Source organism: Mobula hypostoma, chromosome 1 (genome assembly GCF_963921235.1).
Source record: "Mobula hypostoma chromosome 1, sMobHyp1.1, whole genome shotgun sequence".
Taxonomy (NCBI): domain Eukaryota; kingdom Metazoa; phylum Chordata; class Chondrichthyes; order Myliobatiformes; family Myliobatidae; genus Mobula; species Mobula hypostoma.
The window spans coordinates 150,330,266-150,351,772 of record NC_086097.1 but is presented as its reverse complement, the minus strand read 5'-3'; the positions used below and the strand labels follow the sequence as shown (position 1 = coordinate 150,351,772).

Sequence of the window (21,507 nt, the reverse complement as noted above, 5' to 3'; positions counted from 1 at the left end):
CCCTTCCAAAATTAAAGTCGTAATTTATCATTGCAGCGAAAATCTCATGCAGTTGCTTCACGTTCATTTTGCTACTGCATTCAGTTTCAATTGTTATCCTTTCCTCTTCCAATTGCATCAGCTCTTCATCTATCAGTTCTTGGTCATGGGCTGCCAAAACCTCTTCAGCATCATCTTCGTCAGCTTCCACAAGCCAAACTCACGTTGTCCTTACTTGGTTCACCACGATCAAAACGCTTAATTATGTCTAGTTTTACGCTAAGTGTAACACCCTTACGAGCTCTTTCAGGCTTTTCCAATACATCAGAACTCATCTTGCAAACGGCTGCTCACAGGCACATGTTAAAGCAATGCCGTTCCGAATCCGGGGGAGAGCGTGCTGCCTTTTATCGCGTGCTGATTTTTTCGCGCGCTGATTTTTTTCGTAACAGTGAAGACACCTTCTGAAAGCGAAAACAGGGTACTAATGTAGGTCTTTCGTAACAGTCAGGTTTCGTAAAGCGAATGTTCAAAAAGCGGGGGACACCTGTATGTGAAAAGTTAAAATCACCTACTAAAACAACCTTATGTTTCTTGCAGCAGTCTGCGATATCTTTACAAGTTTGTTCCTCTAAATTCCACGGACTGTTGGGTGGTCTGTAAAACAGCCCCATTAACACGGTCATACCTTTCTCATTCCTCAGTCCCACCCATGTCACTTCACTCGATGAGTTCTCTGGTCTGTCCTGACTGAGAACTGCCGTGACTTTTTCCTGACAAGTAACGCCACCCTTCCTCCTATAAACCCTCTCGGTCTGTGGTGTCTAAAACAATGGAACCCCAGAATATTGATCTACCTGCCCTGCCCCTCCTAACCAGGTCTCACTAATGGCTACAACATCATAATTCCAGGTGATGATCCAGCCCTGAGCTCATCTGCCTTTCCTTACAACTCTCTTGCATTGAAATATATGCAGCTCAAGATACCAGTCACACCATGCTCAACCTTTTGATTCCTGACTTTTTCTGATGTCTTACCAACATCTGTCTCCACAACCTCTCCACCATCAGTCCAGGCACCCTGATTCCCTTCCCCCTGTATTTAACCACAATTCTCAAAGGCTGGGGGAGGAACAATTGGTGAAATTTTTAAGAAAGCAGAAGTATATTTTTTAGAATCTGATTTGATGAAATTAGGAAGTTCCACATGGGTGCAAGCGGGAGCACCAATGCAGTTATTGATACAGCAGACAAAGAGTTGGAGAGTGGTGCCAGAGAAGGTTTAGAGCATGGACTGCTCTGCATAGCCAGTAAAAACCATGTCATGTCTACTCCGGTCATTTGGAAAAAGTGCTGTGAGGTAAGAGAGATATAGCTCAAGGTAAGCACAGGATAGACTCCTGATTGACATTGTGGTGAAGTGTAAGCGTGGAGAGACTGGAATGTAGCTGCCCAGTCCCATCAGATCACTGTGATTTTATTAAATGCCAGTGCAGATTTGAGTGCCATATGGGCTTCTCCAAGGAGGGTGCCTGAGAACTGTTAAACTTGGAGTCAAAGTGAACTGTGCTGAGAATAAGAGAAGACTTCAAGAATTACAAGATTATAATTTTTAGTTCACACAGTTGACCAAAGTCTTGTTTCAGTTGGGATTATCCAACCCATTTTCACCTATGAAGTATCTGAAAGGATAATATTGAAACTTACATCTCGATAATACTGCATGTGACTCCATCCTAACATTTCCCTCATTCTCTGGAGGTCTGTGCTTTGCTGCCCAGAGGATATGTTCTATCTTGGAGCTCCATGTTGAAACCAATCATGGCTTTGGTGACTGCCACAGTAATAGAGTGAGGTATGGGCCACACCTGCAACACAGACAGGACCTCGCACTAGTTCAAGCTAGCTATTTTTGTTTGACTTTGCCAATTCGATTTGCACATCCTTGCCTCTGAACTGGATTCCCAGAACCTTCAGGTAGACGGACCTGGAAATGGAGGATCAGTTGTGTCCCACAGCAGGACATCATGAAAGAACTTGGCCTCATTTGTCCTGTGTTTGACTCTGACCCCTGAGACCAACTCAGTCAAGTCACACAGTTGACCAAAGTCTTGTTTCAGTTGGGATTATCCAACCCATTTTCACCTATGAAGGATCTGAAAGGATAATATCTGTGGACTCTCTGTGGATCCAGGAAGAAGATGATTGTATTCATCAGTTGTTTCTCCTGTATGATTGACCATGATACAAAATGAAGATGTTCTAAAGCTCATGGCTGAACTTGGGCATCCTTAAAGTATTGATAATTGTTGGATAATTTAATGGAGTATTTTCATTACAATGCTAATCAAAGAGATTAATTTGTCAGTTTCCAAAGCATTTATCTTCAGTGTTGTCCTTTTGTGAGCCTTGAATCTACATTTCTTACATTCAATAGTGTCTAATTACTGCTAGTAATTTAAAATGTCATAGAGTCATAGAGTACTGCAGCGCAGAAACAGGCCATTCAACCCATTTAATCCATGCCAAACTATTAATCTGCCTAGTCCCATCAACCTGCACCTGGGCCAAAGCCCTCCATGACTCTCCCATCCATGTACCTATCCAAATTTATCTTTAATGTTGAAATTGAATCCACATCCACCACTTCCACGGGCAGCTCATTCCACACTCCCTCCAACCTCTGAGTGACGAAGTTCACTCTCAAGTTCTCCTTAAACATTTTACCTTTCACCCTTGATACATGACTCTAGTTCTAGTCTCACCTAATTTCAGTGGAAAAAACCTGCTTGCTTTTATCTATACCACTCATAATTATGCATACCTCCCCTCATTCTTCTATGCTAACTTCTAAACCGTTCAAACTTTCCCTATTACTCAGGTCCTCAAGTTCTTGCAACATAATTGTAAACTTTCTCTGTATTCTTACAATCTTATTGACATTTTTCCTGTAGGTAGGTGATCAAAACTGCACACAATACTCCAAGTTAGGCCCACCCAACCACAATGGAAAAATGTGGATAGTTTTTTAAGACTAATTCTCATTTGTATTATTAGCTCCTATCCAGATAATTCCTAATAACACAGGATAAATGGTATTGTAGCACCCTGAATGTGTGCAGTACTCAAGCAGCTTTGCACCAATCCTGACCTCATCCTGAAACCCATAGACAAAGGACAGCACCATTGTGGTCTGGCATGATAACCTCTAGCTTGCAATGGCCTGATGGTGGATCTCAGACACCTCCTTGTATTTATGCTTGGAACATGACCAAGTGTCTTCTGAACTCTCACAGATCTTGTCTTCACGTCATCCAACCAGATAATGTCCCCAACCAGCCCTGCCTGCTTCTACCTTGGAGTAGATCCAAAAGGAGGATGTTCATGTCTGCCTGTTCTTGCCCCCTCAGACTTAACCTTTTCATATCTTGACTTTGTACTGTCTCTCCTTGTAGAGCTTCGGGATGCTGCCGTGAACGGGCTAATGAGTTAAACCAATTCTTCAATAGGTTTGACAATCGCCCTCTTGTTCACACTCCCTCAGCACACCAATCCAGGTGCCAAGGCACCCAATTCTCCTTTAGCACCAATGTCTCCCTCCTCCCTCCTCCCTCCTCCCCCCTCCAGTTCAACACATGGATGAACAACACAGGCTACCACTGCATACACCCCCTCCTTGCCTTACACCTACCATTCACACCTCCATGTCCCCACCTTCCACCCACTTCCCAGTTATCATGGACTCACCTTCACTTCTGAGCAGGTGAGAAGGGCTCTGGGGAAACAGACACGACAAAGCTTTGGGACCAGATGGTGTGAACCCCAAGGTCCCGAAGGCGTGTGCTGAGCAGCTATGTGGAGTTCTCCAGCGCATTTTCAATCTTAGTCTCGGCTTGGAAAGGGTCCCGACTGTGTGGAAAACTTCACGTGTGTGGTCCCAGTACCCAAGTATGACTACCGTCCAGTGGTTCTGACCTCACACATTATGAAGACCCTAGAGAAGCAGGTCCTGGCTCTCCTCTGGCCCTTGGTCAGATCAGCCCTCAATCCCCTGCAGTTTACCTACCAGGAGCACATTGGAGTCGACGATGCTGTCACCTACCTGCTGAACAGACCTTACTCCCATTTGTATAAGCAGGGCAGCACTGTGAGGATCATGTTTTTTGATTTCTCAAGTTCCTTCAATACCATACAGCCCTCACTGCTGGGGGAAAAGCTCCATTCAATGCAGGTTGGCACTTCCATTGTATCCTGGATGATGGACAACCCGACTGGCAGACCACAGTTTGTGCGGCTTCAGAGCTGTGTGTCAGACATGGCTATTAGCAGAACTGGGGCTTCACACCAGACTGTATTGGCTCCCTTCCTGTTTACCCTGTATACCTCGGACTTTAGATACAACATTGCATCATGTCATCTGCAGAAATTCTCTGTTTGCTCAGCAGTAGTTGGGTGTGTAAAGGGAGGATGACTACAGGGCCCTGGTGGAGGACTTTGCCAGATGGTGCAAGCTGAATCATCTGCAGCTCAACATCAGTAAGACAAAGGAGATGGTGATGGACTTTAGGAAGACCAAGCCTGCTTTGCTCCCTGTTGCTATTGATGGTGAGGACGTGGATGTGGTGAGGAGCTACAAGTACCTGGAGTTGAACCTGGATGACAGACTTGAGTGGAGCACCAATACAGAGGCTGTGTAGAAGAAGAGCCAGAGTTGCCTTTACTTCCTGAGGAGACTGAGGACCTTTGGAGGGTGCAGGCCTGTCCTTCACACAGTCGGTTGTTAACAGTACAATCTTCTATGCGGTGGTGTGCTGGGGCAATGGCTTCAACACAGCTGATGCCAACATGCTCAATAAACTGATTAGAAAGAGTGGTTCTGTTATAGGAGTCAAACTGGACATAATGGAGGCTGTGGTAGAACAAAAGACCCTATGGAAAATCCTGGTAATTCTGGGCAATATTTCTCACCCTCTGCATGCCACCTTGGCTGAACAGAGGGGCATTTTTAGTAATAAACTAAGACAACTGCTCTGCTTCTAAGAGCGCTATATGAGGTCTTTCTTACCTTCGGCCATTTGGCTCTATAATGAGTCAACCTATAGCCAGGGAAGTGATGGCCCCCTCCTGTTAGACTGTTTGAGGTAACTTATTTTTTATTCTTTCTTACTTCTAATATTTGTATATTTGTTTACTTGTGGTGCTACTGAAACACTGTAATCTCCTTTGGAATCAATAAAGTATCTGTCTATCTATCTTGTTTAGCCTTTACCATCTATATCCATAACATATCAGTATACCTCTCATGCCCTTCAACATTTCAATAACTCCCTTCTCCCTGGCTCCAATCACATGCTGGACATCAGGTCTTTATAGGCCTCCATTTCTCATCAGGAAGGTTTCTGGTCTCTCCTTTCTAGAACAAAGACCCAACCATTTCCCGTCCATTATTGCTCTCATTTGGCTAGCATGTTTTGTTCTTATCTCAACAACTTTTCTTTCAATTGCGCCTACTTCATAGATATCAGAAGTGTAGATATGGGCATACCTACAAATGTAGATGACACCTTTCTTTTCATCAGCTATACAGAACAGTCTTTGACCCAAGCACCCTGTACCACACCTCCCCAAATAGTTCTGTACTATTGCTTCATTCTGAACTACTGCAGAAGTCATCAATTTTCAAAGTCAGTCAAAGGTGAGCTTTTTGTCATGTCTGTGCAGGTGCAATAAAAATCTTATTTGTGGCAGCATGACAGTGCTTAGCATCATATAAGCAGTATTCACAAAAAACCCCAGAAATATACTGTAAATTATATACAAATTTACAAGAGAGAACACAGAACAAAACAATGCACACAAAATGCTGGAGGAACTCAACAGGCCAGGCAGCATCCATGGAAAAAAGTACATTCGACGTTTCGGTCCAAAACCCTTCGGCAGGACTGCTGAGTTCCTCCAGCATTTTGTGTGATCTGCTCAGTTTTCCAGCATCTGCAAATTTTCTCTTGTTTTTGACGGAAAACAATGGTGCATTTTAGTGCAAAGTGCTCAAAGTGTTACTGAAGTTTAGTGGTTACATTTTTGTGGGTTAAAGGGAAGGAGCTATTGTTGAACCTTGGGGTGTTGGACTTCCTGTACATATTGCCTGACGGTAACTGTGAGAAGATGACATGGCCTGAATAGCAGATCTTCTCCATTGCAGATTACCTTTTCTGAGTCAGCACCTCCTGTAGATACTGCTGGTCATGGGGAGGAATGTGCCTGTAATCTATTGGGCTGAGTCTTCTAACCCTTGTATCTCCTTACATTCCTGCACATTTGAATTGTCATACCAGACCATGATACTTCCAAAACCACAAGTGTAAATATTTGTTAGACTGTTTAGTGACAAGAAGAGCCTCCTTAACCTCCTAAGTAAGGCACGATTTCCTTGTGGTTCCATGTGATTGTATCAACTTTGCCGCTAGCCTCCACACATTTCTATATCTCTACAGATCACAGATCACTGAGTTCTAGCAGATTATTTTTTACTCCTGAGTAAAACCAACATTCAACCCCTAAAACATGGGCAGTGGAGAAGTTGTTTGAAAGCTCAAGATTGTGAATGGCACTACATACTTCAACACAAGTAGCCTTTGTTGCTGAGCAGGGTGGCCATACCAGCTGCCCGTTATAGGGCCATAACTGAAATATCACAAGTTGAATGATTGCAGGCAGGGGTGATACAGTTTTAATAGGCAATAGCTGGTCTATCAATTACCACATATTATTGTAGAATATTGAATATAGGAGGTAATAAAATGACAAAATTTAGCAGTTCCTGTAGTCTGGCTTTTAACAGTGCCTTGCCACTCATGTTCGGCACTCTCTTATTTAAAAGCTCGAGGCATTGGTACGATGTAAACGTCAGTGATACATATCAAGTGAAACTGCTGAGAGAAAAGATCATCAAAGGACATTGATAAGCCCTCGCTGCCAGGAAACCTAGGCTCTGGAGCCTTCAGTTTGCATTGCTCCCTCGGGTGTTGTGGCCACTGACTCTCGATGAAGTCCCCATCACTCATGTCGAAAAACTAGAGAGGACAGTTAGTTCCTTCATTAAGAAGTAGATGGGCCTGCCAAGATCCCTAAGTAACATCTACCTGTATGTCAAAGGAGCTCAGGATTTGCCTATCACGGGGCTGACTGAAGAGTTCAAAGGTGCCAAGATCAGGCTTGAGCTGACTCTCTCAGAATCTTGCGACAGTGTTGTCCAGGATACTTCACCCAGGACCTTAACAGGAAGAAAGTGGTGTCCAGCAGAGTCAGTAAAACAGGCAAAGGCAGCACTCGGGTTTGCAGACATGGTGGGCCAGGTGCAATCTGGAAGAGGGAGCCCTGGGGTCGTAGTGGATCGACCTGATGCAAAGACAACAGTACACTAACACACGCAATTCTTTCTCAAACTTTTACTCTTCATTCATAGCATGCTATAGGGGAAGTTACAGACTGATCTCTCAAAGAGACTCCAGACACTGCCCTCGAATTACACAATTCTCCACAATTTATAACATTGATCATGTAGCAGGAAATCTTATGATTACAAGTTTAGACAATATTAGAATCATTTCAATCACATGCTAAGATACAATTAGATGTAAAATGACCATTGTTTAGTGAGTTATAATTATTTGAAACCAAAGCTAGCCCATCAGTTCCTCATTCGAACACCTTCCCCTTTTCTCTAGAACATTCTAACCCCTACACTGTTCTTCTTATATTTAGCTATATCTTGAGATGCTTCTGCATAATCAGATAATTCCTTATTTGAACCTTTGCTTATCTTTAGAGAACAATGGCTAGTACATCATCTGTTGCAGGGTAAAGTTTCTTTCTGACTTGTCCCAGCAACAGTATTGATCTCTAACTAATCATTGTTCTTAGTCTGTACCCCTATTTACCTATCTCTCTACTCCATCACTGGCACAGGCTCAAATAAACCCATTTGTCAAAGGGTGACAACGTAAAAGCAAAGGCGAGCTACGGTGCTGGAGGATGTACAGTCACAGGAGGAGCAGATGAGGTATGCAAGGGCAGTGCCTCAGACAAAACAGAGACAGTGGACAAGGTGGGAAGGCATAGAGAAAAGGAAATTCAGCTGGAGAGACATGGGAAAAGGAAGGAAGAAAGATTAGCTTCCTTATAAGAGCTCTTTATGATGTTCTCCCAACTCCCAAAAATCTGAACCAGTGGCTCGGTGAAGACCCAGCCTGTTCACTCTGTGGGAGATCAGCAAACCTCAAGCACATCCTCTCATCTTGCAAAGTAAGCCTCACTCAAGGAAGATACACATGGAGGCACAACCAGGCCCTCAGATGTTTGACATCTACTGTGGAGAAGCAAAAGCTGAATAACAACCCTAAGTCCCATGTGACTGGAAGAACCACCATCCCCTTTGTCTGGCAAATGCCACCCTCAGTAACACGGTTGGTGTCAGGCATACTGGAGCCAACTCATGAATGGAACATGGTTGTCAATCTTGACAAAAGGCTAATATTTCCCCCGGAGATAGCCACTATTAGTAATTTCAGAGCTCACGGTGCTCTGGGAAGATGCAGTCTGTGAGCTGTATGAGCAGAACCATGCAAGATGTGCTAAGACACAGAGGTTAAAGAAGCGTGGATGGAAAGTGCAGATTTTCCCAGTAGAGGCTGGCTGCGGAGGATTTGTGGCTGCTTTCATAGTCAGCTTGCTGAAGGGATTGAGAAGTCCGAGGCCAGGGGTAGCGGCAAGCTATAGAAGAACTCTCGGAGGTAGCCAAGTGAAGCAGCCCTCTTCTCACTGTTACCATCTGGTAGGAGGTGCAGAAGCCTGAAAGCACACACTCAGCGATTCAGGAACAGCTTCTTCCCCTCTGCCATCTGATTCCTAAATGGACATTGAACCCTTAGACACTACCTCACTTTCTTAACGTATATATTATTTCTGTTTTTTTGCATGATTTTTAATCTATTCCATATGCATATACTGTAATCAATTTACTTATTTATTATTTTTTTTCTTCTAAATTATGTATTGTATTGAACTGTTGCTGCAAATTTAACAAATGGATAATAAATCAGATAATAAACCTGATTCTGTTTATGGATGAAGAGGAGTGAAGGCAGTTGGGCTCTAAAATGACCCATGGGTGACCAGATGTGAAGGGAGGTGCAGCTGGGTCACGGGGTGGCAGTGCTGAGCCCTCTGGAAATGCAGTGGGCTTAAATTGGCGAAACATCTAAGAAGGGGGGGGGTGCCCCCCGATGACCCTGGGAAGCATCTGCCACCCACCAAGTCCCACCTCAAGATCTCCATGCTATGACCCGAGTTAGGACCTGCTTATCAGGGGGATTGAAGCATCTAGTCCTATAAGCTCAAATTGGCTTCATCCACGCTTATTTTGTGCAGATCTTCAAGCAGGAATTTTGTCACAGAAACCTCCTCCAAACTGGTTGATGAGGCCCCATGTTCCATTTGCAGGGAGCTTCACAGATTGAGGGTGAGTAAGCTTTACCCACAGGAATACCAAGAAATATTTAATATTCTGTTAACAAATTTAAAAACATATTTAGCAAGCTGTTAAAATACCATCACACTATCAAAAAATCTTATAAGATTTTTAATATATGATGTTTTAGTTAAATGAAAGTGGAATAAGACACTCAGTAGACACTTTATTAAGTACACCTGTACACCGATGTGTTAATACAAATATCTAATCAGCCAATCATGTGGCAGCAACACAATGCATAAATGCATACAGACGAGGTCAAGGGTTCAGTTGTTGCTCAGACCAAACATCGGAATAGGGAAGAAATGTGATCTGAGTGACTTTGACCATGGAATGATTGTTGATGCCAGATGGGGTGGTTTGAGTATGTCAGAAACTGCTGATCTCCTGGGATTTCCACACACAACAGTCTCTAGAGTTTACAGAGAATGGTGCAGATAATATAAAACATCTGGTGAGTGGCAGTTCTGTGGGTGAAAATGCCTGGTTAATGAGAGGGGTCAGAGGAGACTGACCAAATTGCTTCAAGCTGACAGCAATTCAAGTAGGTATTCATTACATCATTAGTGTGCAAAAGAGCATTTCTGAGAGCACAATCCATCAGATTTGAGGTGGATGGACTACAGCAGTAGAAGACCGTGAACATGCATTCAGTCAACACACACAAAATGCTGGAGGACTTCAGCAGGTCAGGGAGCATCTATGGAAAATTCTCTTGTTTGTGATTGGACATACATTCAGTGCCACTTTATTAGGTACAGGAGCTACCTAATAAAGTGATCACTGAAGGTACATATGTACTCACTTAGTGAATGAACATTACTTGAAACCATTCTCTCTTGCTCTCCATTTAAATGAATGAAGACCCCAGAATCAAATCATGCAGATTGAATGGACAGGTTTTCCAAGGTAAATTGCAGAAACTTTGCTGTAGATCTGCGCAACAACTTGCATGCTTTGATATGCAAATGTCTCAGGAAAGTCCAATTTAATATTTCTTTGATTGGATTATTTGACATCCCACCCTTTACTTAGCTCAGGAGAAAGGTACCAAATTGACCATTGAATGTCAAGTTCAGAAGTTTGGGCAATTTTTTTCAGTTATTGTTCTGATCACTACTTTTCTTGAGCAAAGTTTGGATATAATTTAGACATAATTTAGTTGCATTAAGAAGCAGCACGCAATTCATTTTGTGCACCAAGACCATCCATCTCATTGAAAGGTGAAATAACAATGAAATAGTGAATAACTGGACTAGTAATGTATGGTTTAAAATCATTGATGAGAATTGTTGTTGCTATAATTAAATAGATGTAACCCTCTCACCAGGCACAGATACAAACTTGGCTCATTAGTTAACTCTGCTAACAGCCTTGTGACTCCATGGTGAGAAGGCCACCTTTCATAAACAATATATGTCCAGGGCTGGTATGATTTGCGGTTCAAACAAACAAGAACATCATGACGTTCCCAGTAAAGAAACCTCAATTTGAGCAAATGCTGTGTAAATGCTGCACGTACACAATTGCTGGTTGGCCAGAAATAACAAATTCTACACCACATAAAATTATAAAGAAAGGCATATTTACAAATTGAATTGAATTGAGTTGACTTTATAACTTACATCCTTAACATACATGAGGAGTAAAAATCTTTAGTCATAGTCATAGTCATACTTTATTGATCCCGAGGGAAATTGGTTTACATTGTACCTCAGTCTAAATGTGCAATGTGCAATTGAAAGTAATATGTAATAAATAGTATGTACAACAGGACAGTCAATATAGCATAGAAATAAAATTGTATCAGCGTGAGTTAATCAGTCTGATGGCCTGGTGGAAGAAGCTGTCCCGGAGCCTGTTGGTCCTGGCTTTTATGCTGCAGTACCATTTCCCAGATGATAGCAGCTGGAACAGTTTGTGGTTGGGGTGACTCGGGTCCCCAATGATCCTTCAGGCCCTTTTTACACACCTGTCTTTGTAAATGTCCTGAATAGTGGGAAGTTCACATCTACAGATGCGCTGGGCTGTTTGCACCACTCTCTGCAGAGTCCTGTGATTGAGGGAAGTACAGTTCTCATACCAGACAGTGATGCAGCCAGTCAGGATGCTCTCAGTTGTACCCCTATAGAAATTTGGGGACCCATACCAAACTTACTCAACCGTCTGAGGTGAAAGAGACGCTGTTATGCTTTTTTTTTAACCACACAGCAGATATGTACAGACCACATGAGATCCTCAGTGATGTGTATGCCAAGGAGCTTAAAGCTGTTCACCCTCTCAACTATGACTATGACTATGAGATCAACCATGATCTTATTGAATGGCGGGGCAGGCTGGATGGGCTGGATGGCCTACTCCTGCTCCTATTTCTGATGTTCTGATGTTCAAATTCAATCTGTGGGTGGAGACACAGTCATGGGTACACAGAGAGTAAAGGAGGGGGCTAAGGACACAGTCATGAGGGACACCTGTGTTGAGGGTCAGAGGGGCAGAGGTGAGGGAGCCCACTCTTACCACCTGCCAGTGATCTGACAGGAAGTCCAAAACCCAGCTGCACAAAGCAGGGTGAAGGCCAAGGTCTCTGAGCTTCTTGTTAAACCTGGAGGGAATTATGGTATTGAATGCCGAACTGTAGTCCAAGAACAGCATTCTTCACATAAGCATCCTTCTTCTCCAGATGTGTAAGGACGGTCTTCAGAGCAGTGTCAATTGATTGTGTCGGTAGGTGAACTGTAGGGAGTCCAGTGTGGGTGGCAGCAAGCTGCAGATGTTGCCCTTCACCAGCTTCTCAAATCATTTGCTTATTATTGAGGTGAGTGCAACAGGACGCCAGTTGTTTGGACATGTTACCTTGGTCTTTTTAGGTACAGGGACAATGGTGGATGTTTTGAAGCAGGAGGGCACTCTACACTGGGAGAGGGTGAGATTAAAAATGTCTCTAAACACACCTGCCAGCTGTGTTATGCACATCCTGAGTACCCGGCCTGGGATGCCGTCTGGTCCCGCAGCCTTGTGACTGTCCACTCAGAAACACCTGTGTACTTCAGCCTCAGAGATGACCAAGGTGCAGGCTGCTTCAGTGGCTCTCCTCGGGGGCTCACTGTTGGCGATATCGAACCAAGTATAAAAAAGATGTAGCTCATCTGGGAGAGAGACAGCAATGTTGGCAGCACCACTGTGCTTAGCTTTGAAGTCTGCGATGGTGTTCAGACCTTGCCATAAGGTGCGTGTGTTGTTGGTGTAGAGTTGTGTCTGGATCTTGTCCCTGTACTGGCGTTTCTCTGCCTTGATGACTTTGCACGGATTGTAGCTGCATTTCTCGAACCCCTGATGATTACTGGCAATGTCGCGTGGTAAGTTCTGTTCACATGGAACCGTTGATCCAACGTTTCTGGTTTGGACAGACCCTGACCGATTTCCGGAGGACAACATCCACGAAGCTCGTGACCCCTTCCTTGAACTCGGAGACATCCTCATCATGAAAGACATTCCAGTTGACGTCATCAAAGCAGTCCTGTAGCATCGGTCGGACCAACAGTGGATAGTTTTAACTATGGCCACTTCGTGTTTCAGTTTCTGCCTGTATATTGGTAGAAGCAAGATGGAGGAGTGATCTGACTCTCTGAACAGCAGGTGGAGGAGGCTTTATTAACATTGTGGAAGGGAGAGTAGCAGTGGTTGAGTATGTGGTCACCTGGATGTTTTGACAAAACTTCGGAGAGACTTTAGACAGTGATGCTTCATTAAAATCACCAGCGACGATGAAGGCAGCCTTTGGGTGTGCAGTCACAACATGGTCCAAATGTCAACTTTATCAAACAGTTAACAGGAAAAATAAAAGTAAAGAAAGAGAAAATAACAGACTCATTGCAGTTAAACCAGTCCAATCTGCATATTACCATTGGAGCTCATACCGGAGTCATTTGTTATTCACGTTCTGGACCCATGATCTGCGTGAAAGCACACGCCACATTCCGAACTTCCTTTGAAATGTACCTCAAACAAACTGGCTCTCCCTCAGAAATATTGGCCCTTCATCCATGGAGGCATTCATCTGTACAAAGCACTTCAAGCAACGGGGACTTACCTTCCAACAGTGTTCTGCGGCAACTTCCCTTCTGTCCCGCTCTGCAGCTCCTGCTAAAAGGCTCAAACCAGATTAGTGTCCCACAGAAACACTTCCTCTGCTTTGCTTTCTCTAGAATTTTCTCCCAATCCTGCCATCCTGATTGGCTGATGCAACATTCCTAAGTGGAATAATGTGGCATCTTATCTCCAGGTGACACCAAAACTTTCTATCAGCAGGACACACTGCCTTTGCAGAAAACTGATGAAGTGAGATACCTAGAGCATAGCAATAGAAATCTAGAGATCTTAGCCAGGGCATTATATAAAGAAATAATTATATTTGTAATTATAGATACATTTGAATAATTTTGCAATTATATGTCACTGCTTTGAAATTACAGTTCCTATTTTCTTTTCCTATACATCATCAATCAAAATTTTTTATAGTTTATATGCAATGGCTGGAAAGGGTGAGAGGGATTCTGAGGATGGGGTTTGTGAGCCAAGGGGGCTACAACAGCCTCTCACTTATCGTCAGCAAAACCAAGGAGATGATTATAGACAACAGGATGAAGAAGCTGAAGATCCTCGGGTCTGTCCTCACTACGGGAACAATAGATGGAGAGGGCCTGTAGCTTTAAATTCCTTGGGTTCAACATATCTGAGGCTCTAACCTTGGACCAGCACAAAGTATCATCATAAAGAAGATACAAATAGTGTCTCTACTTTCTTAAGAGTTTGCATAGATTTGGCATGTCATCAAAAACTTTGACAAACTTCTATGGCTGCATGGTGGAGAGTATTTAACTGTTTACATCACTGCCTGGTATGGAAACACCAATGCCCAGGAATGAAAAAGGCCAAGGATCGTAGTGGATACCTCACAGTCCATCACATCCAAAGACCTTCCTGCAGCTGAGAACATTTACATAGAGGACTGCCACAAAAAGAGCAGCATCTATCATCAAAGACCTTATCCATCCAGGCCATGCTGTCTCTTTGCTACTACCATTGGGCAGGAGGGACAGAGACTTTGGCTCCACACGGTAATTTGTGCAGTTGATCACTTACTGTACGTACTCAGGAACAATTATTACCCTACAACCATCAGGCTCCTGAATCAGCATAGATAACTTCATTCACCATTATGAACTGATTCTAAAACCTACAGACTCACGTTCAAGGACATTACAACTCATGTTTCCAGTATTGTTTTTATTTACACAGTTTGCCTTCTGCATATTGGTGTTTGTCAATAATTTGTCTGTTTATGTCATTTTTTATGAAATTCTATTGTATTTCTTTTTTCCTCCAAATGCCTGAAAGAAAAAAATGTCAAGGTAGTGTACGGTATCACATGCATACTTGATAATATATTTACTTTGAACTTTGAACCAATGTATAGACAGAATTCCATCATGCTCCTGGCTTGTACCACATACATAATGAAAAGGCCCTGTGTCTGGAGGGGGAATCATTCAGATAATTCACAGTATTTATATGGCTGTTCCAGTTGAGCTGAGTCTCTAGTTAGTGGTGATCCCAGAAAATTGGTGATGGGACCTCAACAATGAATATCAATAATAGTTACCTATTGAAGATGATAATTGCTTGGCACTTTTGATATTCAACTATTGTTCACCATTTGTCAGCTCATATCAGCATGTTGTTTTAGATGTTTAGAGAAACAAAATTGTAGAGAGATCGCAGACAGTTGTAAGAAACATAAGGTTGTTTTAACTTTCTACATTGATTGGACTCCCATACTGTAAAACGGCTGGATAGGATAGAGTTTGTCAAATGTGTCCAGGGAAGTTTCCTTAATCAATACACAGAGAGAATGAGATTTTTGGGAGCAAAATAAGGTAGGTGACTGAAGTGTGCATAGGGGGACACTTTATTTCTGGTGATTATAAATCCATTAGTTTCAAGATAATTATGGAGAAGGATAGATCTAATTCTCAAAATGGAAGAAAGGCCAGTTTTGATGGTATCAGAAAGAATCTGGGAGACGTTGTTTTCTGGCAAAGGTGGGTTGGTAAGGGAGAGGCCTTCAAAGAAAATTATTGAAAATAAAGAGCATGTGTGTTGCTGAATAGAATAGAAGGCCAGGCTAACTGGCATAGGGAACCTTTGTTTTTAAGGTCCTGGTTAAGGAATAGAATAGAAGGCCAGGCTAACTGGCATAGGGAACCTTTGTTTTTAAGGTCCTGGTTAAGGAATAGAATAGAAGGCCAGGCTAACTGGCATAGGGAACCTTTGTTTTTAAGGTCCTGGTTAAGGAGTAGAAAGAGGTGCATAGAAGATATAGACAGCAAGGAACAAATAAGGTACTTGAGGAGTATAAGGAATTCAAGACAACACTTAAAAAGGAAATCAGAAAAAGGCATGAGGTTGCTCCAGCAAACGGGGTGAAGGAGAATCAAAACAGCTTCTGCAGATATTGGTACTCATGAAGATTGGAGAGGTCATCTATGCATGGAGCAGAAAGAGTGATTTTAAATGGATTGTTTGCAAGAAAACAATAGCAGATCATAACATATAAGACCAGAATTAGGCCATTTGGCCCATTGAGTCTGCTCTGCCATTTCATCATGGATGATCCATCTCCCTCTCAGCCTCAATCTCCTACCTTCTCCCCATATTCCTTCATGCCCTGACTTATCAAAAATCTATCAACCTCTGCCTTAAAAATACCCAATAACTTGGCCTCCACCACCATCTATGGCAAAGAATTGCACAGATTCACCACTCTCTGGCTAAGGAAACTCCTCCTTACCTTCTTTCCAAAATGTGTGTCCTTCTATTCTGAGGCTGTGTCCTCTGATCTTAGACTACCTCACCACAGAAAACGTTCTCTCCACATTCACCTAACCGAGGCTTTTTAACATTCAATAGGTTTCAATGAGATCCCCCCTCATTCTTCTGAATTCCAGTGAGTACAGGCCCAGAGACATCAACACTCCGCGTATGCAATGTTCCCTCTAATTTGTAATGACCAGAGTGTGCAAAAATCTTGTGCTGTGCAACTTTTAGAGTTATTCATTTTAACAGCTAGCAAACACTGTCAATAGGAACTTTGATCTCCTCTGGGTTTGATCATTTTCACTCTCGTTCATCTGCACTCTCACACAAGATACATAGCAGGCCTATAGCAGATAATTAAGGATTTTCTCACTGGAGCTTTAGCACACTGTCCATATGTGATTTGTTTGCTAAATGGTGCTTTAATAAGTCAAGTTTCCAAATATCACTCCACTTCTTCCCACTTGCAAATTCTCTAGTAACTTTTACATTGTGAAAATACATGTAGGTAACACCAGTTTCTGTTATGTACATAAATATTTATTGTAAGCTCCTGACCTCATGAGCTTTTGGTGTAGCTGTTTCTACTGTTTCATTAAGCCATTCCTCTTTAAATGAACTAGCAGCTCTTTTGCATTGCACACCCTTTGCTTCTTTGGAATTCAACAGTGAATCAATAATATCTTCAATAGAAAGAGTAAGCAAGTTCTAAAATCTGCAGGCAAATCATTGCAAACTCCATGTTGTAAACACCATCCACATCAGAAACTGGAAAAGGAAATGTGATTGTGCACAATCGTGAAAGATAATTAACATGCTAACCAGGTAGAGTGTGACCACCTTTTGTGTGCTAGAAGAAAAATATGTGTGCACCTGCACACCTCTGAGGGAACATTGCTCATATGATAATCCTTTCAATCCCAGAATCATTTTTGTGAACCTCCTCTGTACCCTCTCCAACATCAGCACTTCCTTTCTAGGATAAGGGACGCAAACCTGCTCACAATACTCCAAGTGAGGCCTCGCCAGTGCTTTATAAAGCCTCAACATTACATTCTTGCTTTTGTATTCTAGTCCTCTCCGAATGAATGCTAACATTGCATTTGCCTTTCTCACAATAACTGCAAATTAACCTTTAGGGAACCCTGCACAAGGACTCCCAAATCCCTTTGCACCTCGATTGTATAATATTCTCTCCATTTAGAAAATTGCCTGCACATTATTTCTTCTACCAAAGTGCATGACGATACACTGTATTCCGTCTGTGACCTTCTGCCCATTCTCCTTGTATGTCTAAGTCCTTCTGCAGCCTCTCTACTTCCTCAACACTGCCTACACCTCCACCTATCTTCATATCATTCACAAACTTGGCCACAAAGCCATGAATTCTATCATCCAGATCATTGACATACAATGTAAAAAGAAGTCATCACAATACAGACCCCTGTGCAACACCACTAATCACTGGCAGCAACCCGAAAAGGCTCTCGTTGTTCCCACTCTTTGCCTTCTGCCAATCAGCCAACGCTCTATCCAAGGTTGTATCTTTCCTGTAATAATATGGGCTTGTAGCTAGTTAAGCAGCCTCATGTGTGGCACCTTGTCAAAGGCCTTCTGAAAATCCAAGTAAGCACCGTCAACTGATTCTCCTTTGTCTATCCTGCTTGTTATTACTTCAAAGAACTCCAATGGCAAGATCTTCCCATGCTGACTTCAGCCTACTTTATTATGTGACTCCAAGCACCCCAAAACCACATCCTGAACAATCAACTTCTAGATCTTCCTAGCCACTGAGGTCAGACTAACTGGCCTATAATTTCTTTTTTTCTGTCTCTCTCCCTTCTTGAAGAGTAGAGTGACATTTGCAATTTTTCAGTCTCTAGAACCATGCCAGAATGTATTAGCTCTTGAGATATCATTACTAATGTCTCCATAATCTTTTCAGCTACCTCTTTCAGAACCCTGGCGTGTACTCCATCTTGTTTGGGTGACTTATCTACCTTCAGCCCTTTCAGTTTCCCAACCAGCTTCCACTTCGTATTGGCAACGTCACTCAATTCTGTCCCCTGACACCCTCTAACTTCTGGCATACTCACTGCTGATGTCTTCCACAGTGAAGACTGATGCAAAATACTTATTCAGTTCATCCACTATTTCATTGTCCCCCATTACTACCTCTCCAGCATAATTTTCCAGTAGTCTGATATCTACTTCCACCTTGCTTTTACAGCTTCTATACCTGAAGGAACTTTTGGCGATCTTTTTAATATTATTGACTAGCTTCCCTTCAGATTTTATCTTTTCCTTCTTTATGACTTCTTTTACTTGCCTTCTGTTGTTTTTTAAAAGCTTCCCAATCCTCTAACTTTTGACAAATGTTTGCTTTAGTATATGCCCTCTCTTTGGCTTTTATGTTTGCTTTGACTTCTCTTGTCAGCCATGGCTGCATCATCCTGCCTTTAGGATACTTCTTTGGGATGTACCTATCCTGTGCCCTCCGAATCACTCCCAGAAACTACAGCCAATGCTGCTCTGTCATTATCCCTTCCAGTATTCCTTTCCAATCAATTTTGGCCAGCTCCTCTCTCATGCATCTGTAATTCATTTTAGTCCACTGTAATACTGATGCATCTGACATCTTAGCTTCTGCTTCTCAAACTGCAGGGTGAATTCTATCATATTATAATCACTGGCTCCTGAATGTTCCTTTACCTTAAGCTCTCTAATGAATTCCGGTTCAGTGCACAACACCCCATCTGGTATATCTGATCCCTTAGTGGGCTCAACCATGACCTGCTCTAAAAATCCATCTCGTAGGTATTCAACAAATTCCCTTTCTTAGTATCCAGTACCTAGCTGATTATCCCGGTCAACCTAGATATTGAACCTCTCCATCATTATCGTAACTGTGCCCTTTTTGAAATGCATTTTCTATCTCTCATTGTAATTTGTAGATCGCCTCTTTGCTATTGTTCAGAGGTCTGAGTATAACTCCCATCAGTGTCACTTTACCAATATAGTTTCTTTGTTCTATCCCCAATGATTATGATCCTATGTCAGCTCTTCCTAATGATTTGATTTCATTTTTTACCAACAGAGACACCCTAACCCCTCTGTCTACCTGCCTGACCTTTTGATACAATGTGTATGTTTGGACATTAAGCTCCCGGCTATAATCTTATTATAGACATGATTCAATGATGGCCACAATGTCATACACTCTGATCTGTAGCTATGCTACAAATTCATTTACCTTATTCCGCATGCTGCGAGCATTCAAGTATAACACCTTCAATAAGAAGAAACTTACCAGATACTTATGTCACCCAAGCCTGATTTTGCTGGACACAGAGTCTATAGAAATGAGGTGAAATAGTAGTAAGGCCATGGACCATATAGAGATTACAGAGAAGGAAGTGCTTATTGGGTTGGATAAATCCTCAGGGGTTGACAAGATGGTCCCTCAAACCTTGTGGGAGGCCAGTGCAAAATTTCAGGGGCCCTAGTAGAGATTCTTAAATTGCATTGAGCTGTTGGAGGATTGGAGGATGGTTAAGGTTCTTCCGTTGTTTAACCAAGGCTCTAGGAATAAGCCGGTAAATTATAGGCTGGTAAGCCTGACATCAGTAGTGGGTAAGTTATTGGAAAGAATTCTAAGGGACTAGATACATATTTGGATAGAAGGGCGGATTAAGGATAGTCAACATGATGTTATGTGTGGTAGGTTGTGTCTAACCAATCTTATAGTTTTTTTTGAGGAAGTTACCAAGACAGTTAATGGAGGCAAGGCAGTGGATATTGTTTGCATGAACTTTAACAAGGTCTTTGACAAGGTCCCGCAGGAGTTGGTCAAGAAGATTCAGTTGCTTGACATTCAGAATGAGATGGTAAATAAGATTAGACATTGGCTTCATAGGAGAAGCAAACAGTGGTAGTAGATAGTTGTCCCTCTGACTGGACGCCTGTGACTAGTGGTATGCTGCAGGGTCCATTGTTGTTTGGCATCTATATCAACAATCTTGATGATAATGTGGTAAACTGGATCAGCAAGTCTGCAGAGAACACCAAGATTGGGGGCATAGTGGACAGTGAAAAAGGCTCTCAAAGATTACAGTCGGATCTGGATCAGCTGGAAAATTAGGCTGAAAAATGGCAGATGGAATTTAATGCAGACAACTTTGAAGTGTTGCACTTTGGGAGAACCAACCAGAGTAGGTTTTACATGGTGAGTGGTAGAGCTCTGAGGAAGGTGGTACAACAGGGGGATCTGGGAATACGGATTCATAATTCCTTGAAAGTAGCATCACAGGTAGATAGGGTCATAAAGAAAGTTTTTGGCACATTGACCTTCATAAGTCAAAGTCCATGAGATGGGATATTATGTTGAAGTTGTATAAGATATTGGTGAGGATAAGAATTTGGAGTATTGTGTGCAGTTTTGGTCAACTATCTACAGGAAAGATGTTAAAAAGTTTGAAAGAGTAGAGAGAAAATTTACAAGAATGTTGCCAGGACTTAAGGATAGGAGATATGGGTAAAAGCTGAGCAATTTAGGACTTCATTCCCTGGAGCGTAGGAGAATGAGGGGAGATTTGTTACAGGTATATCTAATCATAAGAGGTAGAGATATAGTCAAGCAAGCTTTTTCCAGTGAGGTTAGGTGAGACAGAAACTAGTGGTCATTGGTTAAGGGTGATAGGTGGAATGTTTAAGGGGAAACTGAGGGGGATCTTCTTCACTTAGAAAGTGGTGAGAGTATAGAATGAGGTGCCAGCAGAAGTGGTGGAGGTATGTTCAATTTTAAAGTTCCAAAAAAAGTTTGGGTAAGTACATGGATGGGTGGGGTATGAAGAGCTATGATCCAGGTACAGGTTGGCGGAACTAGGAAAATAATGTCAACACAGACTAGAGGGGCTGGAGGGACTGTTTCTGTGCTGTAGTGTTCTATGACTCTGACCCTTCTCCTGCATGAATGCACCAGTAGCTTCATTTTTCTGAACAGTTGCAAATTGAATGCAATGCAATTTTTTAGCACACACCTCCACTTCTGTCTCTAAGGTCATTAATGAAACAGGTTCAGCAAATGACTCTAGATCTCCTGCAGCAATGTTTTGAGGCTA

General features: G+C 42.5%; 1 protein-coding gene across 5 annotated transcripts in view; it reads left to right on the top strand.

Moving 5' to 3' along the window:
* Positions 1-21,507, top strand: part of LOC134351615 (CMP-N-acetylneuraminate-beta-galactosamide-alpha-2,3-sialyltransferase 1-like) — a 98,584-nt gene that overhangs the window by 23,683 nt on the left and 53,394 nt on the right. The window contains exon 2 of one of the 5 annotated variants that reach the window (XM_063058005.1): positions 9,409-9,499. The exons of the other annotated variants lie outside the window; for them this stretch is intronic. The gene's annotated coding sequence lies outside the window, so the exon portion shown is untranslated. The remainder of the gene's footprint in view (positions 1-9,408; positions 9,500-21,507) is intronic. 5 annotated transcript variants of the gene reach the window in all.